This window comes from Acomys minous (genome assembly GCF_964271855.1).
Source record: "Acomys minous genome assembly, chromosome: 20".
Lineage (NCBI taxonomy): Eukaryota > Metazoa > Chordata > Mammalia > Rodentia > Muridae > Acomys > Acomys minous.
This window is the reverse complement of record NC_140502.1, coordinates 8,060,129-8,081,915: the sequence shown is the minus strand read 5'-3', so window position 1 is coordinate 8,081,915 and position 21,787 is coordinate 8,060,129. Positions and strand designations below refer to the sequence as shown.

The 21,787-nt window shown below is 45.8% G+C and overlaps 1 pseudogene across 1 annotated transcript; it reads left to right on the top strand.

Annotated features, from left to right (window-relative positions):
* The first annotated feature begins 3,460 nt into the window (after positions 1 to 3,460).
* Positions 3,461 to 5,066, top strand: LOC311590886 (ferritin light chain 1-like; annotated as a pseudogene). The gene is made up of 2 exons: positions 3,461 to 3,511; positions 4,228 to 5,066. The product of its transcript is annotated as a ferritin light chain 1-like (transcript).
* The last annotated feature ends 16,721 nt before the right edge of the window (positions 5,067 to 21,787 follow it).

The window sequence follows — 21,787 nt, the reverse complement described above, 5'->3', positions numbered from 1 at the left end:
GCATTGAGATGACTGTTGATGTAAGTATTGAAGTGACTGCTGGTGGTTGAGTTGGACTTGAAGTGACTGTTGAAATTGGAATGGAAGTAAATGGTGAGGTTGGACTTGAAGTAACTGCTGATGTTGCTCTTGGATTTGGGGTAACAGCTGGTATTGGAAGGGAAATAAATAGTAAGGTTGTACTTGAAGTAACTGCTGATGTTGCTCTTGCACTTGGTGTGACTGCTGGTGTTGCAGTTGGACTTGAGGTGACTGCTGGTGTTGCTTTAGGACTTGGGGTAACTGCTGGTGTTGCTTTAGGACTTGGGGTAACTGCTGGTGTTGCTGTTGGACTTGAGGTGACTGCTGGTGTTGCTTTAGGACTTGGGGTAACTGCTGGTGTTGCTGTTGGACTTGAGGTGACTGCTGGTGTTGCTTTAGGACTTGGGGTAACTGCTGGTGTTGCTGTTGGACTTGAGGTGACTGTTGGTGTTGCTTTAGGACTTGGGGTAACTGCTGGTGTTGCTGTTGGACTTGAGGTGACTGTTGGTGTTGCTTTAGGACTTGAGGTGACTGTTGGTGTTGCTGTTGGACTTGAGGTGACTCTTGGTGTTGCTGTTGGACTTGAGGTGACTCTTGGTGTTGCTGTTGGACTTGAGGTGACTCTTGGTGTTGCTGTTGGACTTGAGGTGACTCTTGGTGTTGCTGTTGAACTTGAGGTGACTGTTGGTGTTGCTGTTGGACTTGAGGTGACTCTTGGTGTTGCTGTTGGACTTGAGGTGACTGTTGGTCTTGCAGTTGGATCTGAGGTGACTGCTGGTGTTGCTTTAGGACTAGGGGTAACTGCTGGTGTTGCTGTTGGACTTGAGGTGACTGCTGGTACCCTTCTTCCTGCTGAATGTTCCGTCTGACTCTCTTGCGTTTTGCTCGTTGGTTCTTGAACCAAACCTAAGTGGAAAAGGGAGCCAGGGGGTTGATGAGAGGAACTCAATTTAGTCCTTATATTCTATATCATGCACAGAAACCAAAGGTTGTAGGGCTGAAGGAGGGTTCAGGAGCCAGAAAGCAGGTGTTGAGCCGTGTCAGTGGCACACACCTGTGATCACAGAACTCTAGGAGACAGAAGCAGGCAGACCTCTGTGAGTTGGAGGCTAGCCTGGTCCACAAAGTGACCCTGTCTCAAAAAATCAAAACCAAAACCAACCAAACAAAAAGCCCAGGCATCTTTGAAGGGCCATGTGTGGTGGCACACACCTTTGATCTCAGCAGTCAGGAGGCAAAGACAGGTGGATGTCTGTGAGTGAATCTCTGTGAATTGGAGGCCAGCATGAACTACATAGTGAGTGCCAGGCCAGCCAGGGCTACACAGTGATTCCATGTTTCAAATAAAAATGGTGAGCTCCAGGTTCAGTGAGAAAGTGCCTTAAGGAAACAAGTTAGAAGGACATAGAGGAAGACAATGCAAGATGTGCACACTCCAGGACAGTCAAGGCTACACAGAGAAACCCTGTCTCGAAAAACAAAACCAAACAGAAAAACCAACCCAACCCAACCCAACCAACCAAACAAACAAAAAGCCAGGGGAAGAAGCTCAGGAAGAGGGGGAAGGGGACTGGCCAACCTGTAGTACAATGGGATCCAAGTTCATTTGTAAGGCTAGTTCTTCCTTGCGCTCGGAGTTTAGATATGGGCTTTTGTCAAACAGTTGCTTCAGTTCCTCCACTTGTTCCAGAGCGAATTTAGTTCGTTTCCTCTGTGAACGCTTCTGGGTTTTACCTTGGAAAGATAGAAAAAAAGAAAACAATAGTCTCTCTATTTGCATGTATGTATGTATGTATGTATGTATGTATGTATGTATGTATGTATGTATATGTATTGAGACAGGGTTTACTGTGTAAACCAGGCTGCCCTTGAACTTGCAAAGATTCACCAGCCTCTCTGCCTTTTCCCCTTATTTTGAGAAACATTCTCACTTAGCCCAGTTGGGTGTTGTTCTCCAACTTGCTATGTAGCCAAAGGCCTTGGCTCCTACTCCTCCTGTACTCATCTCCTAAATATCTTATTATAATTTGTGCTTGAGAGACAGCATTACATCCCAGCATGGTGGCGCATGCCTTTAGCCCCAGCACTCGGGAGGCAGGCGGATCTCTGTGAATTCAAGACCAGGCTGTTCTACAAAGTGGGTCCAGGATGGCCAAGGCTACATGGATAAACTCTGTCTCAAAAAAAAAAAAAAACCACAAAAAACCAAAAACCAAAGAAAACCCAAACCAAAACAAAAATTGTGTTTATGCCGGATGAGGTGGCACACACCTTTAATCCCAGCACTCTGGAGGCAGAGGCAGGCAGATTGGCTTTGAGTTTGAGGCCAGCATGGTCTACAAAGTGAGTCTAGGACAGCCAAGGCTAAACAGAGAAACTCTGTCTCGAAGAAAAATTGTGTTTATTTATTTGTTTGCTTTTGGTATTTGGTTTTTCTTTTTTCTTTTTTTTTGTTTTTGTTTTTTTGAAACAGGGTTTCTCTGTGTAGCCTTGGCTGTGCTGGACTCACTTTGTAGAACAGCCTGGCCTCGAACTCACATCAATCCTCTTGCCTCTGTCTCCCGTGGGTATTTGGTTTTTCCATACAAGGTTTCTCTGTGTAACAGTCCTGGCTGTACTGGATTCACTTTGTAGACCAGGCTAACTTTGGACTCATAGAGATCTGCCTGCCTCTGCCACCATGCCTGGCTGATTTATTTGTTTGTTTATTTATTTATGTATTTATTTACTACTTATACAGTATTCTGCCTGAATGTGTGCCTGTATACCAGACGAAGGCACCAGATCTCATTATAGATAGTTGTGAGTCACCATGTGGTGGCTGGGATTTGAACTCAGGACCTTTGGAAGAACAGACAGTGCTCTTAACCTCTGAGCCACCTTTCCAGCCCAACAGCATTACCTTTAATTCTAGCGCTCTCAGAAGGCAGAGGCAGGTGGATTCAAATAGCAATTCCAGGCCAGCTAAGGGCTGCATAGTCCTGTTTTAGGCTGTATAAAAGGCCCTTCTGTATAGCTCAAGCTGATCTGAAGTGCCAGATCTTTCTATCTCACTCTCCCAAGTGCTAGGATCACAGGTAAATGGTTCTCTGTTTGCTTTGCCTATGATTTCAAAGTGGGTGTTGGTGGAGCATGCTTTTAATCCCAGCACTTGGGAAGCAGAAACAGGTTGATCTCTGTGAACTCAAAGCCAGCCTGGTCTACAGAGAGAAACCCTATTTTGAAAAAACAAAAAGCAAACAAAAAAGAGTGAAATCTCCTCCTCCTTCTTCTTCTGAGACAGGGTTTCTCTGTCTAGGCTTGGATATCCTAGACTCCCTTTGTAAATCCAGGCTGGCCTTGAATTCACAGTGATCTGCCTCCAGAGTGCTGGGATTAAAGGCGTGCACCACCACGCCTGGCTACTGATCAAATGAAATCTTGATCAGGACACAGCTCAATGGTAAAGCTGGATTGGCAGCAAGCTCCTTCCCCCCATGGCTATCTCTTGGTCTGATATTATTTTAAGGTTGATCCATCCCCGAGATAAGGAATTCTAGAGCTTTTCCTTCCCTTCATCTCAGGCTGACCTTAAACCCTGAGGAAACCTGATTCAGCCTCCCAAGTGCTTGGGTTACAGGAATGTGCCATACGCCTTGGTGTGCAGTCCATGTATCAGCTTGATACAGCAAATCCCAAAACATTTAAAAGGACATTAGTCTTATGAAAGATGCCCCCCCCCCCCCACAGTTTCTCTATATAGCCTTAGCTGTCCTGGACTCGCTTTGTGGACCAGGCTGGCCTCGAACTCACAGAGATCCGCCTGCCTCTGCCTCCCGAGTGCTGGGATTAAAGGCGTGTGCCACCACCGCCCAGCTAACATTATTCATTATGAATGGATAAAATTAAAAGGGCTGGGCACTAAAAGTTTTACTGGGTGGTAAAACCTTACCTAAAATGTACAAGACCTGCCTTTATTCCCAGCCCTTGGGAGGCAGAGGCAGGTGGATTGATGTGAGTTCGAGGGCAGCCTGGTCTACAAAGCAAGTCCAGGTTAGTCAAGGCTACACATTAAAACCCTGTCTCAAAACAAAAACAAAAACAAAAACAAAAACCAACCCCCCCCCCCAATAAAAAAAGAGCTGCGCCTTGGGAGGTCCCGTGGATCTGTGGTCTTGCTTCAACAGTGTTTGGATGGAACAGATCCGGGGACTTTCTCTTTGTTAGCTTCCAGCCACCTTGCACCCTCCAGGACCATCTCCTCGCAGCCCTCGGCTCCTACGACCAGCCAGCACCGCCTTTTTGCAGTTAGCTCCATACTGCAGATCAGCCTTCACTTCCCAGATTCGTCAGAATTATTCCACCGGAAGTGGCCGCTGCCATGAACCGTCTGGTCCACTCACACCTGCGGGGCCTCCTACACCTACCTATCTCTGGGCTACTGTTTTGATTGGGATGGCCTGGCTCTGGAGGGTGTAGGCCACTTTTTCTGCGAATTGGCTGAGGAGAAGCGGGAGGGCACCATGCCTCTCCTTAAGTTGTAGAGGTGAGCCCGGGGAAGAGCCACACATTCTTCCAGGATGTTCAGAAGGCATCTCAAGATGAGTTGGGTAAAACCCAGGAGGCCAAGGGAGCTGCCTCGGCCCTGGAGAGGAACCGGAACCAGGCTCTCTTGGGTCTTCATTCCCTGGGTTCTGCTCGCACAGACCCTTGTCTCTGCGCTTCTTGGAAAACCACTTCCTGGATGAGGAGGTGAAGCTCATGAAGAAGATGGGCAAACACCTGACCAACATCCGTAGGCAGGCTGGGCTGCAGCCAGCACGGAGCGGAATTCCATAGTCATCTCTGGGCAAGTATCTCTTCCAGCGGCTCACTCTATGGCACGATTAGGAGACCACCTCGCCTTTCATGGGGCTCCCTCTTCAGTTCCCCACCAGCCAGCCTTAGGACTTCCACCTGAACAAACCTCTCAAGCCACTAGGCAGCTTTGTAACCGCCCTGAAGCCCCGCCCAAGTCTTGGACCAAGTAAAAACAAGGCTTTTTGAGAGAAGCAAACAAATTAAATAAATAATAAAAATAAGCTGGGCGGTGGTGGCACATGCCACTTGGGAGGCAGAGGCAAGTGGATTGCTCTGAGTACAAAGCAGAGTCCAGGACAGCCATGGCTACCCAGAGAAACCTTGTCCCAAAAAAACAAAAACAAAAACAAAAACACAAAAATCAATCAATCTCAAAGACAAACCCTAAAACAAAGACTGGGGATATAGTGTGTGGAAGATTGATTAGGTAGGGCATTTAAGAATCTTCTAAGCTGGGGTTGGGGATTTAGCTCAGTGGTAGAGCGCTTGCCTAGCAAGCACAAGACCCTGGGTTCGGTCTTCAGCTCTGAAAAAAAAAAAAAAAGAATCTTCCCAGCAGAGGAGGTCCCCTTCTGTCACAGACCTAGGGGAGGGGACTAGGGTGAAAGAGGGAGGGAGGGAGGAATGGGAGGATACAAGTAAGGGGATAACAATTGAGATGTAATCTGAATAAATTAATAATAATAATAAAAAGAACCTTCCCAGGACTTAAAAAACTATACAAGACTCTAAAGCACCTCGCCAGCCTGGGGGAGGGAATTGGTTGTAGGGAAAAGAACTGTTTTGTTTTTCAAGACAGGGTCTCTCTTTGTAGACCATGCTGGCCTCTGGAACTCACGTTGGTCTGCGTGCCTCTGCCTGCTGGGATTAAATGCATGCGCCACCAGGCACGGCTGGTAGAAAGAACTGTTAAAGATGTGCATCAACTGCAATTCCAAGAGCCTCTTGCTTCCATTCAGAGAGCTGGGGTTAAAGGCGTATGATTGAGCTATGATATTGTACTCCAAAGTGTGTCCCTAGGAAGTGGAAGTGTCACACGGAAGACTTGTGTGTAATGGTCCTAACAGCTTTACCATACATGCCAACCCTTGGGGGTGGGGGCTGTTCTGTGTTGGACAGAGTTGGGAAGCCTAGCACTCCTTAGGAAGAGCTCTGCAGGAGACCAATTGAGAGGGCTTAGTGGGTAAATGCCAAGCTTGTTAAGCCTGCATTAATTCCTTTGGAGGGAGAGGACTTCCAAAGGCTGTTCTCTGATCTCCACATGTTTGCCCCACCACGTGCACAGAAAACACGGCCGACAAATAAATATGCAATACAATGTTACTCTCATGCTGGTGTCAAGCAAAGGAAACTGTTGGGAGAGCGCAGCAATGGTGGGACTCTTTGTATGCAGTTGGTGACTACATGATAAACAGCTTGGCTAATTACTCAACCTATAACATTTATCTCTTTCTTTTGAAATATTTCTACCCGTATGGGTGTTTTGTCTGCATGTCCGTCCGTGTAGGTGCCTCAAAGGCCTGTAGATGCTGGACACCCTTGGGACTGAGTCATAGATGGCTGTAGGCCACCATATATTGGTGTTGGGAATCAGATCCCTTGGAAGAGCTTGTCGTGTTTTTTAACCACTGAATCATGTCTATAGCTCCTCTATAACATTTCTCCACGCCAGTGAGTCAGTTATAAGTTATATCAAAGGAGCAAGAACAAAATTATCAACCATAACTCCAAGGTATCTGAGTGCCTAAGACTGCTTGGAATTCAATGAAGAAGAAGGAGGAGGAAGAGGAGTAAGAGGAGGAGGAGGAGGAGGAGGAGAAGAAGAAGAAGAAAAAACCTAGCATAGTCCTCTCTAGGCACTTACTCCTTCTTATAAATCAGAGCAGGTTAAATATGGTTGGAGAGGGTTGGAGAGATGGCTCGGCACTGTCTGTTCTTCCAAAGGTCCTGAGTTCAATTCCCAGCAACCCCATGGTTGCTTATAACCATCTATAGTGAGGTTTGCTGCCCTCTTCTGGGGGTGCAGGCACACATGCAGAATACCATATAAATAATAAAAAAAATGAATGAATGAATAATAAATAAATCTTTAAAGAAATATGGTAGGAGAGAACCTATTCCAAGTAGTCTTCTCATTGCCACATGCATACCACAATCCCTTTACCTACGCAAGCACACTAAAAAAAAAACAAAAAAAAACCCAAACCTGTAAAAGTCACCAGGTGTGGTGGACCATGCCTTTAACACTAGCACCTGGGAGGCAGAGGCCGGTAGATCTATATGGGTTTTACGTCAGCCTGATCTACAAATGCTCTAAGACAATCAGGCCTGTTATCCCATGCCTTGAAAAACAAAAACGAAACAGCAACAACAACAGCAACAACAACAACAACAACAACGAAACCCAAGCCAGTTTTGGTGGCGCACGCTGGTAGATTTGCTGAAGGAGTTTGGGAACAGAAGGACAGCCAGGGCTCTCTCTGGCTTTGTAACACAAAGAAACCCTGCCTAGAAAAACCAAAATCAAGATGACAGACGGCAGATGACAACGACGACGATGATGACGACGACAGCAACAGCAACAGCAACAACAAAAACCTCCCCCAGATCAAAAAGAAGAAAGAAGGAGGAAAAGGTTAAACTGAGACAGAACTGGGTCTCAGTATTTGGAATAGCACCTATCAGCAATGGAGTCTGAACTGATTCTGACTCTACTGGTACCTAGGAGCCACCTCTTTCTCTGTCTTACCTTCAGGAAGTAAGTGACAGGATGACATCTTGACCGTAGCTGCTCCGTGGTACATAGGCTGGAAGGTAGTGAGTGACTGACTGGTGGATATGACCGACCGAACGACAGACAGACTGACGGACCGGTGGTGCGGGCTTAAATAGATCGTTGTTCAGCCCCGCCCAAAGACACGCCTCTTCCCTCTTTGCCTTCCACTTACCCTGGTATAATTTTTTTTTTTTGAGATCTATTATTTAGCCGGGCGTGGCAGCTCACACCTTTAATCCCAGTACTCAGGAGGCAGAGGCAGGTGGATCTCTGTGAATTCCAGGCCAGCCTGGTCTACAAAGTGAGTCCAGGACAGGCAAGGCTAACACAGAGAGACCCTATCCTGAAAAACCAAAAAAAAAAAAAAAAAGCATTTATTATTTATACAGATTTCTGCCTGTATATGAGCTAACAGGCTAGATGAGGACACCAGATTTCATTTTTGATGGTTGTGAGCCACCGTGTGGGTGCTGGGAATTGAACTTAAGACCTTTGGAAGAACAGCCAGCGCTCTTATCCTCTGAGCCATCTCTCTAGCCCCCTGATACGATCTTTAGTAGGCCAGAACATCTCATCAGTGCTACCCTGGGATGTCTGGGAAGGCTCTGCAGGTAAAAGCACTTAACCTGGGATGCCTGGCAGCCAGTTTCCTCCCCGGGACCGACATGGAAAGATGGAGGGAGAGAATCCACCATTGTCCTTTGACTTCTGTCTCCACGTGAGTGCTGTGATGCATAAGTGACCATAGTCCAGTTTCCAGTACTCAGGGACAGGTGGTAGGAGGGAAGTAACTCCACACAATTGTCCTTTCCTCTCCGTATGTGTGCTGTGGCATGTGTGCACACAATACAGTAAACGTTATAAAGTTGCAGAACCTTAGGGTTCCTCTGCCTTCAGCCTCTCCACCCCTGAACCATTTGCCAAAGCTCCTTGAGTCTGTGCCGTTTCCGGAATAGGGTGCAATTTGGTATCTTTACGGTCTGAAAAGGCACAGGGAAGAATTTCATACGTTTCTAAGTAACAAATGGGTCATTCTGTGTCTTTGAGTCTGGACTTGCTGTGCCTTCCCCTGTGTCAGCGCATAGGATACCTAAGGGGGATATTTATCCAGGCAGGCTTTCTCCAAGCATGTAACCCACACCCTTGGGAGGAGGCCAGGTCAGTGAGGTCTGAGTTCCAGCTCAGCCTATTCTACATAGGCAAGGCACTGTCTGAGTTGGGGGTGGGGTGGGGCATCTTAGTTCACCTATTATGCAGAGAGGAACATTTTTAAGGACGGGTTTATTTTTATGTGTATGGGTCTTTTGCCTACCTGCATGCCTATGCAGCACAGTGTGTGCGGTACCCCGGCATGGAAGTCCGAAGAGGGCATCGGATCCCCTAGGATTGGAGTTACAGACATCATGCATGTGCTGAGAACTGAACCACGGTCCTCTTGAAGAACAACTGGTGCTCTTCACCACTGAGCTATCTCTCCAGCCTCCATTTTTATGTGGTACAAGGTATGAGTACAGGTACTCTGGGAGGCCAGAAGTATGAGATCCTTTTTTTTTTTTAATTTATTTATTATTATGTATACAGTGCTCTGCCTGCTTGTACACCTGCAGGCCAGAAGAGGACATCAGATCACTTTATAGATGGTTGTAAGCCACTATGTGGTTGCTGGGAATTGAACTCAGGACCTTTGGAAGAGCAGCCAGTGCCCTTAACCTCTGAGCCATCTCTCCAGCCCATGAGATCCTTTTTGAGTTGGAGTTCCTGGTGTTTGTTTGGTGCATGATGTGGGTGCTGGGAACACCATTTGGGTCCTCTGGAAGAGCAGTGCTTGCTTGTAATGCCAAGACATCTCACCCTGACTAATTTTAATTAAAAGTGCTTTTCAAGGCAGGGTGTGGCAGTGCTACTTTCATCTTAGCATGCTGGAGGCAGAGGCAGGAGGATCTCCACGAGTTCCTACGCCTAGAGTTCCTCTATGGTCTGCAGAGGGAGTCCAGAACAGCCAGGGCTCTGTTACAAAGAGAAACAATAACAACAACAACAAATTTTTTTTTTCTTTTTCAAAGGTATTTTGTGTGTAGGGGAGGTCACAGGACAAGTTGTTTTTTCTTCTACTATGTGGATCCCTGGGTACCAAACTCAGTTTGTCATGCTTTTATCCGGTGAGCAAGTACCTTTATCCTCTGAGCATCTTCCCACCCTGTTACAGTTTATTTATTTTTACTAATTCTGCATGGACATGTGCATCTAAGCCATCTTATTAGTCTTGCACTTGTTGTCCTTTGTGATGTCGAGGCTGAGTCTCTTGTAGCCCAGCCTGGTCTCAAACTCACTATGTAGTAGTGGAAGATGACTATGAACTGCCGAGCCTTGGCCTTTACCTCCCCAATGCTGAGATTCCAGGTGTGAACTTACTGATTACGTAGTGTTGGAGATCAAAGCCAGGGCTTTGTACCTACTAAATTAGTAATCAACCAAGTGAACCTCAGCCTACCCCTGATGATTTGGCTGTCCTATTTGGATTAGGGAACAGGGATGGGCTCTCTCCCCCCCCCCCCCCCCCCCCCCCCCCCCCCCGTTTTGATTTAATTTGTTTTGATTTTTTGAGATAGGGTTTCTCTGTGTAGCCTTGGTTTGTCTAGATCCTCTTTGTAGACCAGGCTGGCCTTGAACTCACGATGATCCGCTTACCTCTGCCTCCCGAGTGTTGATATTAAAGGCAGGTACCACCACGCCTGGCTGAGGCTATAATCTCTTACTACAAGTTCTGTGGCATTTGTTAGGATACACGGCATTTTAAGCCAGGTAAGGTGGTGCACACCTTCATTAGGATCACTCTGGAGGCAGAGGCAGGCAGATCTCACCACACCTGGCTTAAAAAAGTTTAAGATACCGTAGAGATGGCTTCAGTGGTTAAAAAACACTTGCTGCTCTTGCAGAGGACCTGGGTTCAGTTCCTAGCATCCACATGATGTCTTACAGCCAACCATAATTACAGTTCTAGAGGATCTGTTCTCTTCTGACATCTCTGGGAATCAGGCAGGCAAGTAGTGTACATACATACATGTAGGCAAACATTTTTATACATAATAGAAAGCAAATAATTTTTTAAAAGTTTAAGAGCTGGGCATGGTGGTACATGCCATTAATCCCAGCACTCCAGAGGCAGAGGCAAGAGGGTCTCTCTGCATTTTAGGCCAGCTTAATCAACATAGCATATTCTAGGCCAGCCAGGGCTACACTTTAAGACCCTGTCTCAAGACAAAAATAAAAAAATAAAAAATAAAAAAAATTAATGGACCTTGCCAATGATCCCCTAAGCCCTTAGTAAGAGGCAAACTCATTCTCCTTGTGTGGTTTCCATGTAGCCTGGTGTTGGCACCTTGATGTTATAACATGCTACATCCAGCCAGCGTAGTCAAGGGATTAAAAGTTGGGAAACAGGGCTGGAGAGATGGCCCAGCGGTTAAGAGCACTGGTTGCTCTTCCGAAGGTCCTGAGTTCAATTCCCAGCAACCACATGGTGGCTCCCAACCATCTGTAATGAGCTCTGGTGCTCTCTTCTGGCTGGCAGGCCCACATGCAGGCAGGATGTTGTATACATAATAATAATAATAAAAAAAGTTGGGAAACAACAGCGATTTAAGTAATTAGGTTGAATGGCAGAAACTAACCACCCCGAGTTCTAAATCTGCGTTTGATGGGGGAGTTCATACACACAGGTAACCTGGTTCTAATCCTTCAAGAGGGTAAACTCAGGAAGGTAAGGACTCAGTGTTGTCCTAGAGCACAGTGCAAGTTTAGTTCCTGGCCCGGTTACAATGTCACAAAAAACAAAGGGCTTCCCCCTCACCCCCAAACACCAAATGGTAGATGACACTGGTAAAGTGTGAGGGCCTGGAAGACTAGGGACAGGGACTCTTGGAGGTTAAGCAGAAGACAAGGAGTGACTCCTCATCACCAAGCTGTGCTGCCTGGTTAAGGACATGAACATCAAGTCCTTGGAGGGAAGGAGATCTGCCTGTTCTCCCTGCCCATTACGGAATCCGAGATTATCGCTGGGTGTAAATAGCATACGCCTTTAATCAGAGGCAGGAGATTATCAACTTTTTCATGGGCACATTCCTAAGGGATGAGGTCCCAAGGATAATCCCAGTGCTGGGATTAAAGGCACCACGCCCGGCGAATAAATATTCTTTTTAAAGGAAGAAAAGATTGGGAGGCAGAGGCAGGCGGATCTCTGTGAATTCGATGCCAGCCTGGTCTACAAAGTGAGTCCAGGACAGCCAAGGCTACACAGAGAAACCCTGTCTCGAAAAACCAAAAAAACCAAAAAAAAAAAAAAAAAAAAAAAAAGAATGAAAAAGAAATACCAATAAAAATTCCAAGTCAAGAAAAACAATAATGTATTAATTAATTAATTGATTGATTAATTCATGAGGCAGGCTTTCGTGGCTGGCGTGGAGCACTCTACGAAGATCAAGCTGGCCTTGAACTCGAAGAGCTATGTCTGATTTAACCCTCTGAGCACTGGCATTAAAGGCATTTATAACCACACGTGACCCTTATTTATTTTGGATGAGGGAACTTAGTTGTGAACACCTGGTTAGTCCTAAACTGCAGCTCTCCTAGCTCAGTGTAGCTGATATTAAATGCAAGGACATGCCCTAAGCTTAGCGTGCAAATCTTTTTTTAAAATTTAAAACATTCAGGAGAGGCCAGGCATGATAGTGCACACCCTTAATCCAGCCCTTCTGAGGCAGAGTCAGGAGGATTTCTGTGAGTTCCTGGACAGCCAGGGCTACGCAGTGAGAATGTGTCTCAAAAATCGAGAGTGCGCACTCACTCTCTCTCTCTCTCTCTCTCTCTCTCTCTCTCTCTCTCTCTCTCTCTCTCTCTCTCTCTCTCTCTCACACACACACACACACACACAAATGGATACACTGTCCCTAAATATCACACACTGTGGAGTGCTAGGAAGTGGTAGCGGCAGCACTGTAGCCTCCTGCAGCCCCAACCTGGGAGGCAGATGCTGACTGGAAAGGAGACAGATTGAGAACGACATTGAACCCACAGACAAGGTGGGGCAGATCAAGGAGCCTGTGGAAGAGAAAGAGGGAGTTCCCTCACCACAGCTGTGGCTCATCCACAGTGGCAAACTGATGAACGGTGAGAGGCAGCAGCTGATTACAGGATTCGAGGTGATAGCCGGGCTGTGGTGGCACACGCCTTTAATCCCAGCACTTGGGGAGGCAGAGGCAGGCGGATCGCTGTGAGTTCGAGGCCAGCATGGTCTACAAAGTGAGTCCAGGACAGCCAAGGCTACACAGAGAGACCTTGTCTCGAAAAACAAACAAACAAACAAACAAAGAAAAAACAAAACAAAACAAAAAACCCCAACCAACCAAACAAAATTCTAGGTGGTTCTGTCCTCTGCCTGGTGTTGGCTCTTAGAGGGGGAGGTGGTCTTGGGCAATGATTAACCTTAGTTCCATTTTCCCTCCTTGCCCTGTCGCTCACAATTAGGTATCACATACTCTCTGACTCTCTGGGGCACCAGAACCACTGCCCCCTCCCTTGGATGCGCAGTCTTGCGTGTCTACTGGTGGGGGAATGTGAGGACCCCAGGGTACAGTGTTCCTGGCCCAAATGTCTCTTGCTGGCTGTTAGGTTTTTAGTTTGTAGTCCTGGCTGCTTCCCTCTCTTGTGGCCGTGTCCTTGGTTGTCAATAAAATATTTCCTGGCTTCTGGGGGGAAATTATTACACACACACACACACACACACACACACACAGTCCCTATATATCACACACATAGATATACTGTCCCTAAATACCATACACACTCACATAGATAAATAACACACACACACACACACACACACACACACAGAATCCCTATATATCACACACACAGATATACTGTCCCTAAATATCATACACAAACAGACACACACACACACACACACACACACACACACACAGTACAGGAACAGACATGCAAGTAAAATACCCCCCCACCACACTCAAAATGAAAACAAATTAACTAAAAGTAAAGTAAAACGAGCCATTTGTAGATTCATAATATCACAAAGACCTTCCTTGTCTGTAGTCCCCAAATATTTTCTAGTTTTGTTTGTTTGGGAATTTTTCAATTTTTTTCCATCTTTTTTTTTTTTTTTTTTTTTAGGGAATCATAGGCTAGCCTCAAACTCATTAAAAAAACAAAAAACAAAACCTGCCTTACAGGCGGGCGGTGGTGGTGTACCCAGCACTCGGGAGGCAGAGGCAGACGGATCTCTATGAGTTCGAGGACAGCCTGGGCTACAGAGGGAGTTCCAGGACAGCTAAGGGTCTTGTTACACAGAGAAACCCTATCTTTAAAAAAAGAAAGAAAGAAAGAAAGAAAAAGAAAAAGAAGAAAAAAAGAAAAGAAAAAGAAAGAAAGAAAAAAGAGGGAGATTCTGTCTCCAAATAGAAAATAAGTATAAGAGAGCCTGGGTCTGGGTTTTGGAGGCAGATGACTTACCCAAGAAGAGACTCCAGGCCCAGTCTCCAGTGCGCTGTGCACCAAGCCCACAGTCAGCTCTTTTGTGCCTCTGGGTGTATCTTTTCCCCTTTTCTCTTTGCCTTTTGTTTTGTGTGTGTGTGTGTGTGTGTGTGTGTGTGTGTGTGTTTTGTTTTGTTTTATTTTTTTACCGAGACAGGGTTTCTCTGTGTAGCCTTGGCTGTCCTGGACCCACTTTGCAGACCAGGCTGGCCTTGAACTCACAGCGATCCACCTGCTTCTGCCTCCCGAGTGCTGGGATTAAGGGCAGGAGCCACCACACCCAGCCTGCTTATTTCTGTTTTGAGCCAGGATCTTCCTAACTTTTCCAGACTGGACTTAAGTTTTGTTTCATCTTGCCTTAGCCTCAGGACCTGTAATCCTGAGGCTAAAGTCAATGCCAGGCCAGCCTGAGCTACATGAGACTTGGTATTAAAAACAAGGTTTGGGCTAGGCAGTGGTGGTGCACGCCTTTAATCCCAGCACTTGGGAGACAGAGGCAGGTGGATTGCTGTCAGTTCGAGGCCAGCCTGGTCTACAAAACGAGGTCAGGACAGCTAAGGCTATACAGAGAAACCCTGTCTCAAAAAAGCAAGCAAACAAACAAAAGGTTTGGGGCTAGAGAGATGGCTCAGTGGATAAGAGCACTGTCTGCTCTTCCAGGAGCCCTGAGCTCAATCCCCAGCAACCACATGGTGACTCACAACCATCTATAATGTGATCTAATGTGTACTTTATACATAATAAATAAATCTTAAAAAACAAACAAACAAACAAAAAACCAAGGTTTGTCTGCAAAACACACATCAGAGATGAGCCTGCATCCTAAGACAGAGAAAACAAAGAGTTGAGTACATATAAAGCTATGGCACCACTGTGGGGTGGGGTGGTGAATATATGGCACCATATTTGGAAGAATTAACAAATACTGGAGGCTGTGCCCCAGGGTCAGTCTAATCCCCTGGTGGATGTAAGACTTGCAAACACTTGCCTGGTAATTCTGACTCAAGGGAGGGAAGTTGCTTGGTGCACCCCTGCTTTTTACTTTATTTATTTATTTATTTATTTTTGCTTATTCGAGGCAGGGTCTCTCTGTGTAGCCTTGGCTGTCCTGGAGTCACTTTGTACACCAGGCTGGCCTCGAACTCACAGCGTGCCGCCTGCTTCTGCCTCCCGAGTGCTGGGGTTAAAGGTGTGCGCCTTTACTTTTATTAGAACAAAATGTGTGTTTAGGTGTCTGGGTGCCCACAGATGCAAAAGGGTATCAGATCCCCCAGAGCTGGAGTTAAAGGGATGTGTGAGCTGCCCCAGGTGGGAACTGAACTGAACTGAACAGCTGTTGGGAACTGAACTCCAGTCCTCTTGACAAGCCCCTGTCTTTACAAGAGTTCAACTTTGGCCTCAAGTTCTTCACCATGGGGGAGCTGAGTTGGGGCATCCTGGGCTAACACTGACTACCTGGAAGGAGATTAAGCCACTCCCAAAATACCAGAGAGATTAATCCTGAAGTGCCTGAGATGCTCTACTCTTTGTGTAGTTGTTGTTTTGTTCCTTTGCTAGAGAGTTAGTCTAATTTAAACTAGGTGTGGTGGTACATGCCTGTAATTTCAGCACTTGGGGGTAGAGGCAGGAGGATTGCTATAGGTTTAAGGCAAACTGGGCAACAAAGTGAGCTTTAGGCTAGCGTGACACTTTGTCTTGAAACAAAAAACAAAAGACTTATAATTTTACTTGCTTTAAAAATTTTTTTTTAATATTTTTTATTTTTCGAGACAGGATTTCTCTATGTAGCCTTAGCTGTCCTGGACTCACTTTGTAGACCAGGCTGGCCTCAAACTCACAGTGATCTGCCTGCCTCTGCCTCCCGAGTACTGGGATTAAAGGCGTGCACCACCACGCCCGGCTGCAGCTAGGGTTCTTAACCACTGAACCATCTCTCCAGCACTACTTATTTCTTTTTGTGGCAATGAAGATGAAATCTAGGGTGTGTTCAGGATAAACACTGAATTTACTTCCAAGCCACACCCTTAGTGTATCTCTCTAAGATAGGCTAAAAGAGCTAGTCAGAGAAACCCTGTCTCGGGGGAAAATTTTGAGACAGGATCATGCTAAATCAGACAGTGGTGGCAAACGCTTCGTCCCAGCACTCAGGAGGCAGAAGCAGACAGATCTCTGTGAGTTCAAGGCCGGCCTGGTCATACAGGGCTATACACGAAACTCTGTCTCCAAAGATCAAAAGGGGGGCAGGAGAGAGAGAGGATCATGCTATGTAGTTCAGGCTGGTCTTACCTTTCTGATTTTTCTGACTGTTTTGGGTGGGCTGTCACTAACACAATAACACAACTGTTTTTGAATCATTCATGCTTACTGGGGTAGGCTTCACTGGTTCACCAAACTAAATGTGAGTGGGATTGTTTCTTGGCTCTGTCACTGGCACCCTACATGAGTGAATAGATAGATGCTTGTTTATGCTGCTCCAGGAAAACTTTTAACACATTACTTTAGAACCAGCAAACCCACACACAGGTTTGTAGTCTATGAAAAAGCAATTGTAAATGCTCGTGTATGTGTGCATGTGTGTGTGTGTGTGTGTGTGTGTGTGTGTACTTGAGTGTGGGTGTCCATGGAGGTCAGAGGAGCTGGAGTTAATGGTGGTTGTGAGCAAGTTGAGTTCTCCGAGTTGAACTCTGGTTCTCTCAAAGAGCAGCCAGTGCTCTTAACTGCTAAGCCATCTCCCCAGCAACCCCTTGCTTTGGAGACAGAGTCTCACCACATAGCTCTGCCATCCTAGAAGCCATTACACAAGCTAGTAGTGGTGGTGCATGCTTTTGATCCTGGAAGGCAGAGGCAGGGGGATCTGAGTTTGAGACCAGCCTAGTCTATGGAGTGAGTTCCAGGACAGCCAAGGCTACACGAAATATTTCTGCCTTAAAACTAAAAAAGAAAGAAAGAAAGACAGAAAGAAAAGTACTACATGAGGCCCTGTGAGGCTTCATACTCACAGAGATCTGCCTGCTTATGCTTATATCCTAATTTTTATTTCTTTGAAGAGTTATTTAAAATTTAATTTTAGGGGCCGGGCGTGGTGGTGCACGCCTGTAATCCCAGCACTCGGGAGGCAGAGGCAGGCGGATTGCTGTGAGTTCGAGGCCAGCCTGGTCTACAGAGTGAGTCCAGGACAGCCAAAGCTAACACAGAGAGACCCTGTCTCAAAAAAAAAAAAAACCCCAAATAAATAAATAAGTAAATAAATAAATAAATAAATAAAATAAAATTTAATTTTAGGTATATGGATGCTCTGCCTATGTGCATCTACGTGCACCATGTACATGCCCCGTGCTTGTAGAGTTAGGAAGAGGGCATCAAGTTTCCCTGGGACCAGAATTAAGGACAGTTTTGAGTAACGGTATGGATGCTGGTATCCAAACCTAGGTCCTCTGCAAGAGCAACAAGTGCTCTGAACATCTGAGCCATCTCCCCCGGCCCACGGGTCCTAATATTTTTTTAAAATTTATTTATTTATTGTATATGAATGCTCTAGCTGCAGAAGAGGGCATCATATCACATTATAGATGGTTGTGAGCCACCATGTGGTTGCTGGGAACTGAACTCAGGACCTTTGGAAGAGCAGGCGGCGCTCTTAACCACTGAGCCATCTCTCCAGCCCCCGGGTCCTAATATTTAAATGTGTATGTATACGTATGTGTACCTCCTTATCTGTATTGAGTATATTCTGTGCATTTTATAATATTGATATTATAGTGGGTGGTTTTTTTTGTTTTTGTTTTTGTTTTTGTTTTTTTCTGAGACAGGGTTTCTCTGTGTAGCTTTGGCTGTCTTAGACTGGCTTTGTAGACCAGGCTGGCCTTGTACTCACAGCAATCCGCCTGCCTCTGCCTCATAAGTGCTGTGATTAAAGGTGTGCGCCACCACACCTGGCTTATAGTGGGTGTTTATAATATTGATATACTATCGAGTATTATCTGTGTATTTGAGTATAATACCTGCAGAGAGCAGAAGAGGTTGTCAGCTCCCCTAGACTGCAGTTATAGGCAGTCATGAGCTGATCCATGTGGGTGCTGGGAATTAACTCTGGTCTTCTGCCAAGAACAGCAAATTCTCTTAACTGCTGAACCTTCTCTACAACCCCTTGCATATCCAAATTTATTTAGCCCCTCAATTTTCACACACACACACACACACACACACACACACACACACACACACGGAAGCTGACAAAAAGAATCCACACGTACTGACTCTGCCGATAACACACAATCAGTAAGTGGGAGAGGTGGTTGCCTTGCCCCACTGGTAGCTTTGCTTGTTTGCTTGTTTATTTTCCAGACAAGGTCTTACTTCATAGCTCTGGCTGCCCTGGAACCCTCTATGTGGACCAAGCTGGCCTCAAATTCACAAAGATCTGCCCTGCCACTACCTCCTGGAGTGCTGGAATTAAAGGTGTGTACCAGCAAGCCCATTTCTCTCTCCTTGAGATGGTCTTGAACTGTTTCCCAGCCTAGCATAGGACTCTTCATCCTCCTGCCTCAGCCTCTCTAGTTGCTGGGAGTATAGGCATAAATCACCATGAAGCACTTATGTCCATCTCTTGGAGCTCCAAGAACGAACAAATGTGGTTCAGCTGATTTAAGTGTACAGTGTTTCTCCTGCATGTACACCTGCAGGCCAGAAGAGGGCACCAGATCTCATTATAGATGGTTGTGAGCCAACATGTGGCTGCCGGGAATTGAACTCAGGACCATATTGGAAGAGCAGACAGTGCTCTGAACCGCCGAGTCATCTCTCCATCCCCTACGGGTTGTATTTTCTAACCTGCTAGCAATCAATCAACGAAACGCACAGACCTGTTATATTTGAAAATAGCCTTAGTTAACCTGGGGCAGGGCAGATATTAATCCCTAAACTACATCTCATATGCCATGCCATCTGCTTCTAATCATTTCTTTTTTACTTATTTTTTTTTTGGTTTTTCGAGACAGGGTCTCTCTGTGTAGCCTTGGCCGTCCTGGACTCACTTTGTAGACCAGGCTGGCCTCGAACTCACAGCGATCCACCTGCCTCTGCCTCCTGAGTGCTGGGATTAAAGGCGTGCGCCACCACGCCCGGCTTCTAATCATTTCTATAGAGCCTACTTCCCATCCTTAATCCCAAATACTTGCTAATTACCATCATCTGAGCCAAATCTCCATCCACGCTGGCCATGTGCTTCTCCTCCACTTAATCCTTCCTCCTTCCTCTTTTCCTCTTTCCTCCTTCCTCTTCCCCGTTTCTCCCTGTCTTCCCAAGCGAGGGAACCTTAGCCACGCCCATCCTATCTGCCCTGCCCGGGTGCGATGGCTTTATTTCGGTCAAACAGGAATAAGCTTGTAGGCAAGGTACAATTTGGGCCACAGAGACAGCAAGCAAGCAGTAATTAGCAACAAAATACATCAGACCAACCTGCCACAGACAGCTTGTAAGAGTTGGTGTTTATTTACTTAGGTTTATCTATTTTATTTCAAGTGCGCTTTGCCTGCCTGTGTGTGCTGAGAATGCTCGGTACTCACAGAGGTGAGAAGAAGCATGCATAAGATTCCAGAAACTGGAGTTTTGCAGGATTGTGAACCCATGTAGGTGCTGGGAATCTCTGTAAGAGCAACAGTGCTCTTTGCTTTTTTTTTTTTTTTTTTAAGGACGTGGTTTCTCTGTGTAATAGTCCTGGCTATCCTGGATTCACTTTTGTAGGTCAGGCTGGCCTCAAGCTCACAGACATCCACCTGCCTCTGCCTCCGGAGGGCTGGTTTGTTTGCCTTTAAAGATTTATTTATTACTATGTATACAGTGCTGTGCTTGAATGTATGCCTGCACTACAGAAGAGGGCGTTGGACCACATTACAGATGGTTGTGAACCACCGATGTGGTTGCTGGGAAATTGAACTCAGGACCTCCAAAAGAACAGTCAGTGCTTTTAACTTCTGAACCATCTCTCCAGCCCTGTTTGTTTGTTTGGCCTCAAATTCAAAGAGATCCACCTGCCTCTGCCTCTTGAGTGCTGGGATTAAAGGTATGCGCCACCACATGCAGCTGATTTCCTGCAAATTTTGACTTCCACATATGTGCTATGGGATGCATGCCCTATGCCCATGGATAATTAAAACTCTAACATGTATATATTAATATATTATCATTAATCAGGAGACAAATAAAACCCAAACAAAAATGCCAGAATAAACAAACAACAACAAAAAACCCAAGCAAAACCCCAAACTGGAGAGATTTAAAATTTTATTTTATTTTTTTGTGATGCTGAACGAAGATTAAAACCATTATTATTATTATTATTATTATTATTATTATTATTATTATTATTAGTATTATTTTGGCTTTTTTGAGACAGGGTCTCTGTGTTAGCCTTGGCTGTCCTGGACTCACTTTGTAGAACAGGCTGGCCTTGAACTCACAGCGATCTGCCTGCCTCTGCCTTCCGAGTGCTAGGATTAAAGGTGATCTCCCACATCACCCAGCAAGACTTCTAAATTCAGGGTGACATGCTGTACCCCTTTAATCCCAGGACTCAGGAGGCAGAGACAGGCGGATCGCTGTGAGTTCGAGGCCAGCCTGGTCTACAAAGTGAGTCCAGGATAGCCAGGGATACACAGAGAAACTCTGTCTCGAAAAACCAAAAAAAAAAAAAAAAAAAAACCAAAAAAAAAAAAAGTAAAGAAAAAAAGAAAAACAAAACACCCCCCAAAAGAAACAAATAAATAAGGAAGAAGTCAGATCTTTAAAGTTGGCAACAGGCACCTTTACTGGCTGAATTATTTTGCTGGCCTTACGTAATTTTAAATGTTTTTTTAAATTTTATTTTGTGAGGTCATAGGGTCAGCCCTCCTTAGAGCTTGATTTACAGGTAGTTGTGACCTGTCTCATGTTGGTGATGGGAATCGAACTCAGGTCTTCCAGATGAATGGCAAACATTTAAAAAATGTATTTATTTTTATTTAATGCATGGATGTTTTGTCCTGCATTTATGTCTGTGTGAAGGAGTCTGGTCCACTGGAACTGGGGGTCATAAGTAGTTGTGAGCTGCTATGTGGTTGCTGAGAATTGAACCCAGGTCCTTTGGAAGAGCAGCAGGTGCTCTTAACCGCGGAGCCATCTCTCCAGTCCCCCGCAAACATTCTTAAACACTGTGTCATCTCTCCCGCCATATTTGTTGTTGTTGTTACTATTTTTTAAAAAATTTTTTCCAAGACAGGGTCTCTCTGTGTTAGCCTTGGCTGTCCTGGACTCGCTTTGTAGACCAGGCTGGCCTCAAACTCACAGACATCCGCCTGCCTCTGCCTCCCCGAGTTCTAGGATTTCAGGCATATGCCACCGTGCCCAACATTAGAGGCACTTTTAATCCCAATACTCTGGAAGCAGAGGCAGATGGACTGCTATGAGTTCGAAGCCAGCCTGGTCTACAAAGTGAGCCCTTGCTTCAACAAATTTTTCTTCTCTAGAACTAGGGGAAAGGCTTTGTTTGCTTTAGGACAAATGAGTTGCCCCTCCCCTCTTTCCCTCCCTCCCTCCCTCCCTCCCTCCCTGACCCCACCCTCCCTACCA